Consider the following 6,967-nt stretch of genomic DNA (forward strand, 5'->3'; position numbering starts at 1 on the left):
TTTCTTCCTTTCTTTTTCGTTCTCTCTGGCTTCTCTTCTTTCATCATTTTTCCTTCTCTTTTTTTTTTTTTTTTTTTTTTTTCTCTCCCTTGTATACTCTCTGCTTCGCCGCCGATAAGTTCTGAACCGTCGAGCTTCGCCGCCGATAAGGTCTGGATCGTTGAGCCTCGCCGCCGATAACTTCTGGATCGTCGAGTTTCGCCGCCGATAACTTCTGGATCGTCGAGCTTCGCCGCCGATAACTTCTGGATCGTCAATCTTCATCGCCGACCCATCTCGCCCAGTCCTCCATTTCACCGCCGATCCTCATTCTCATCGCCCACGTCACTGTCTCATGCCGCCGACCCATCTCACCCAGTCCTCCATCTCACCGTCGATCCAAGCTCCATCGGCACCGCCTTCATCGGACTCAAGAACGCCGCAGATTTCGTGGCGTGGCTATGGCTGGATTTGTGATTTTGTGGGTTTGTTAGTGTGATTTGTGTGATTTGTGCTGATGGTTTTTTTCTGTGATCTTGGTTGGTTGGCAGTGGTGGTGGATCGGTTTGTGGTGTTTTTTTATTTTGTGTTTGTATTATTTTATTGTAATAAAAATATTATTTTATTGTGATGTTTATATTATTTTATTGTGTTGAAAGTTAAAATAGATCCACAACTGCAGCATGTTTTGTAAAGTGTATAGGTAAAATAGATAAAGTAACTTTTTGTAGAGCTAAATTGCTAAAATTTTAGCTCCACTGCTGTGGATGCTCTAAGGGAAATAGGCCCGAGCAATGATTTTATGATTCCACTCTACTTACGAACATGGATGGCCACCAATTTCCACCCTAGTTGAAATGGCATCAACTACTAAGAAATCTCAACAGTGTGGCAACGTCGCCATAGAAGAAGAAAATATACCAATATCTGCTTGGCTCAATATTAGCATTAAATGTAATGCTCACAAATGGCCAAAAAACAAAGCATTCTAAATTGAATTTGGATGTATTTCCACCAGCAAAAGGAATTTAGTTCTAAACACATGGAGTGCTCTTTAATGAATTAGCGGTCACTAATTCAGCAATATACCAGTAAGTTTTGTAGGTTCTTAGCCTAGATTGAATCACTGCATCCAAGCGGTTTAACTGACCAAGAAAAGGTATAAATACTCATCATCAAGTAGATAGTATACAAATGCAGAAACATTTTAAGATAATTTCAATTTGCTAATTTCTCAAAAGGTGGAAATTACGTATCAGAAAATGCAAAAAAACTCATTTCATTTTGAACATTATTGGAATACGTTGTGGTTTCAAACTAAATGGTTGGAGCATAAAGATATTATGAAATGAGAAGTTGATCAGAGTCAAAACAATATCTTCTCCTTCTCTTTCAGAGTCAATACATCTAGGTGAAGATAGTGTCTCTTCAAATCCCATTGCAGATTTGGCAGGTCAAAAAGGAATGATTGAATAAAAGGGAGAGCCAAGATGGTATGGTCCCAAATCTTGGGATAATGTTTGATAACTTAAAAAGGAAGAGAAGAAGAAATTATTGATTGGGGAAAAAAAGCACCAATGACAAACCAATATGATCTAAAATATGGGGAAAAAATAGTGAGCCTAACAAATCATTTAGATTTTAACAAATTGGAAATAAACTAATATATAAAAGTTTATTGTATTTAGATCTCACTTGGAGTTCACTTAACAACAATAATTCATATGTTGATTGTATTTAAAAAGAATAGATAATTTCCTAGATTAATCTTAACAACAATAATTATTATCTTTATCATCTATATGTATAATAATAGGTAAAGTTGAGAGAAAATCCAATTAGATTTCAAATTTGAATTAAATTAGAGTATAATTTTACATCATGTGTCATATCTAATTTAAATTTTTAAATTTTTGTGCCAAGTGAATTAATTTAATATAAAAATGGGATTTCAATTAGGGTTTAATTTTGTAACATGTGTTCCATCTATTCTAAGTTTTTAAATTTTTATGTCAAATGAGTTAATTTAGTGTAAAAAACGAGGAGTCCAATATAAGTATATCATAAAAAATATAATTTTTGAATGATTTTATATTTATGAGCCTTTCTTTGTATAACTAAAAACAATTTAAATTTATAAGTCATATATATATATATATATGACTTATAAAAGAGAAAATTCAATTAAATTCTAAACTGAAGTCTAATTTTGCGCCACGTGTCTCATCTAATTTTTAAATTTGTGTTTCAAGTGAATTATTAAGTGCAAAAATTAAAGAGTTTAAATTCAATTAGATTCTAAATTGAATTTTAATTGGAGTTCAATTTTGTGCACGTGTTCTATCTAATTTTTTTAATTTTGGTGGCAAGTAAATTATTGAATGCAAAAACAAAAGAGTCTAGATCTAATTAGATTCTAAATTATATATATATATATATATATATATATGTAATTGTGATTATTTTTAAATGTATTTTGTGCATATGCACGGGGTTACACACTAATATTAATAAACAATATGCAATGAACTTATAGTTTATCTTATATGAGAAACGCTATATTCATAATATGCTCATAATAAAGCCTAAGTGACAGATTATTACTAACTGTTATTGATGAGAAAAAAAAGTAATTTTAGTAGTGAGTTTAAATTAGAACTAATAACAACTTATAACTTAAAATTTGTTGAAAAAATATTGTGAAAATGTTGTAGATGTACCACTTCTCATCTTTTATTCTCTTACTAGTACGTACTTTGAAAAATTTTGTAATAAAAAAATCACGTAGATCACAAGATTCACTTCTTTTTTTATACTCAAAATACATCTTCTTATTGACCCCCTAAAAATATATCTTAGACCTGCAGATGAGTGGGTTGAATGAGTTATATAAATGCCCATGAAATAGATTAATTTTTCTAACCCGAAAATACTTTTGACTTTTTTATTTATTTATTTTTTTTAGGGTCCGTTTGGATAGAACTTATTTTATTGAAACTGAAATTGAAAACTGAAAACACTGTAGCAAAATAATTTTTAAATGGGTGAATAGTGTTGCGGGACCCATTTTTAATGAAAAAGTACATGAATAGTGTCGTGAACAGTACTCGTTAGTGGTGAACAGTGTTTTTTGTCCCTTAAAAGCTAAAAAGCTGCCCAAAAAAAAAAAAGAAGAGCTAAAACATGAACAGCCAAAACGTAGACGCAAATAATCTGCATCTAAACACATTCTATATGATGAGAATAAGGTAAGATATTTGTATTGCAACTAAACACTGGCGAGAGTTGATTCGTCTTTAAGAAAGAAATTATTGGAATAAAAACATGAATAACCGCCTTGGATCTCATGTAGGAAGAATATATACGTCTATGACACTATGTAATCATTGAAAGTGAGTTTTTTTTTTTTGGATATAAAATTGAATTCTATTCTAGCCTAATCTAAGTGTATATGTGTGTGAAGCTCTCTCCTGGAGACTTGAACTCCGGCCCTTGCCCCCCACGCCCTACAAGTACTTATACTTGTGGAGTGACCATCGCACCAAGGGTATGCTGTGGTGAAAGTGAGAGTTAAATAGTCGTCATAATCAGTGGCGGCTCTAAGATTATTTTTTAGGAGGGTCAATAAGAAACATAAATTATAAAAAATTTAAGAGAACTTGAATATATTGACATTACAGAAAAAAAAAACAAAAATACATAAAGTTTTACTATTACTTTCTATGATGTTTCATATTTTGAAATCATTACAAAATATTTTCATTATCAATTCTATGAGTTATATCTCTTTCAATGTACATAGTTGTTAAGGCTCATTTTTTGAAAAGTCTAACAGCAGGAAGAAGCCTAACAATATGGGCAAAAAGAGAGTCAGTGGATTGATAGGAATGAACCATTAATGGCAGGAATAATGGATCATATGCCCATAAAATGAATAAATGGGTCTTGAGAAAAGCAAATAGGCCCAAAGGAGGAAATAGTATACCCATGGGCATTATGTAATAAAGAAAAGTAAGAATGGGCCATAACAGGTCCGATGTAATGAAGTAAGAAAGAAAGCGGTTGATGGAAAGCCCATGAGCCTCAAAGATGAATGATAAAGTAATTGGACCAAAGAATCTCAAAAGAGTTAGCAAGGTGCCCATGGGAATGCAGAATTAGAAAATGAGTCGAGGATGCCCAAGGAAAGCAAATGGGCCAAGGATGACCAAGGAGAAAGAAATGGGACGAAGGAGCCCACAAGTAGTGTAACGGATTGGGAAAGTCCAAAGTAACATAAATGACCATACGGAGTCATTGAAAGAAGGCTGGGCAGTAGGGCCAAAGAGGCCCAGCAAACACGGGTCCAAATAACACCGTGGCAAGAATAGCAGAATGGTATGGTAGGAATGACAACAAGACTACGGGTGAAGCAAGGAATGGACTAAAAGGAGAAGCCTAAGCAAGGCCTAGCCCTTGAAAAGAAGCAGTCCAATAAGGAATGAAAGAACAGAAGATGGTTCATGCCATAAGAGGTCAAGGATGGGCGGCAAAACGCACAGACAAGCCCCAGACCACGACAAATGCATAAGTAGCAGACATGTTTTGGACGTACACAAGAAGTAGAGCACGCAAAAGACCCAGGCCTTACCAGCCTGTACCCAGCCAATACAAGAGTGGTGGGTCATAGGTCAGAGGTAAGAAAGGGTATGGTCTGGCTGTGGGGAGAAGGGAAAGCCTATTCTGGGGTTTTTGCTCAAGCTCTTTTGGGGAAAATGTCTTGCTGGGATGACATACCATCCAAAAGAGGGAGGATGAGCTGGAACCACTAGGTGTATGCCATGAGGGATAGGAAGGGAAAACACCCACATCGTGGCAGATGAGAAGGCCACGGTGAGCAAACAAACAAAACAACATTCTTTGTCGGGTAATGGGGAGTGGCACAACCAACACAGATAAGTGGTAGTGACTAGGGCACTGACAGACCAATGGTGGTCGGTAAGGACACCTAGACCAGACAAAGGTTGTAAAGGGGTAAAATGGTAAAGAAATAGTCGCGATAGACAATATATAAAGAGCTTTTGCGGTGCACAGTAAGGAGGGGGGGGGGCAACGATAGCAATCACCATAAGAGTGATCACCATCACGCCGCACAAGAAAGCACTAAAGAAAGAGAGAAAACAGAAGGAAGAAGTGAAATAGTAAAACAGGGGAAAGAAATAAAGAGTTAAAAGAAAAAGAGCAAGAGAGATTAGAATGACAGGCATGCATCAATGGGTTTTCTCCTTCTCTCCCTCTTAAAGCCTACCCTCTGCTAAGAAATACTTTTGAGCACAAGCCATTCAGGTCCGCTTCCTTAAAATGTGTAATTTCTGCAGCAGGATGCTCCTGCGAGGTTATCCACATTGAGGAAATAGTTCCCTCCTTGGCCATAGCCCCGTAACTAAACTAAATGTGGCAAACTAGTCATATTTTTCTTTGACTTTACTGATTATTGCTATATTTTCTCTTCTAACCTTTATTATTACTCTTACAACTTGTTCTTTTATTTTATTTTAGCGAAAGACTGTTTATTTAGTTTGCCTAACAATAACGTATCTCGCTTATCATTGTTTTGTTGCACCCATTCCACCACAACTTTCTTCTGCTGCAATTTCGCTTGTCGTGGGCATGTGACGATAGTTTCGGGAAACGGAGGCATAGTTTGTGCGCAAGCCGGACCAAAGTGAGTTGCAGTTGGGCTAGTCCCGACTCTCTTATCTAGAATAATTGGGCCCAGTACAGTAGATGGCAGTCTAGCCTAAAATCACAAAAATGCCCACCACAACAGTCAAGCAATTATTTATCTATTGATCTCTCATTTGATTGATTTATTTCAATTTTTTTAAGATCAAAATGTGTTTTTTCTGAGATTTAAGATTAACAAATTTCTACTTTTTTATTTTTATCGGGCTTATCATAATTTTTTTCCCAGATTTTAGATCAAATTGGTTTGTTATTGAGCTTTTTTGGTGTTTAAAAATGCCAGGATATTGGTATGATGATCATATTCAAACTTCTTTTATATGGGCTTAAAAAATCTAGGATTAGGGTATTCAAAATTTTATTTTAAGGAGGTTAAAAAAAAAACAAGATAAAAAAAAAATATTATACATAATTTATTTTGGGCCAATTCAGGGGGTTCATTTGAACCCCCCGGGTTCCAAGTGGTGTCACCCATGATCATAATTAGAATATATTCATGTATTTGTTTGTAATATACGTTGCTAGGACATATGTGGAAATTGTTAACATATGTCATTTAGAATTGGCTAATCCTTTGACAAATTGCACTTTACTTGTAATTGGATAGATCTAGGATAGTTTAAGTCTTCAAAAAAATTTGTGTTCAAGTCAAGAGTTAAAGCCATGTAAATCTATTCGAGAATCAAGTGAAGAATTGCTGTATTTTAAAATTTGACAGATAGCTCGATAAATTGAATCTATCGAGGTTTAAAAGAAGATTTTTTCCCGAAGCTCGACAGATAGCTTATTTATCGAGATTTACAAAAATTAGATTTCCAGATCTGTTTTTCACACATATCCAAGCTATTTGTGTAGGGTTTATTTTATTATAACCCTAGACATATATAATGATTATTTTAAGGGCAGTCTAGGGTGTCGCAATTGGATGCAACTTGATGCAAAGTGATTATTCACTCAAATTGTAATTGGAGACAATTTGCCTTAGTTCATCTTTCTCTTGAAGAAGCTACTGCGTTTGTACGCAGTAGGGTTTTGTAACCAAGGAGCTTTTTGATTTTCATCGTGTGGATGAATTGAAGAACTTTGCAGTCAACATTCTTTTCAAGTTGGTGTGTTAGTTACGTACTTGGATTCATGCAAAGGAGTAAGCCGCATAGTGGGATCCGCGCATCGATTGGTTAGTCACGTATTGGGAGCCGTGCATTGAAAGGAGAGATTGTCACTACATTATAAGTCCAATTGTGTATTGGGGTAAGGGTTCAAC

Source organism: Castanea sativa, chromosome 1 (assembly GCF_040712315.1).
Source record: "Castanea sativa cultivar Marrone di Chiusa Pesio chromosome 1, ASM4071231v1".
NCBI lineage: Eukaryota > Viridiplantae > Streptophyta > Magnoliopsida > Fagales > Fagaceae > Castanea > Castanea sativa.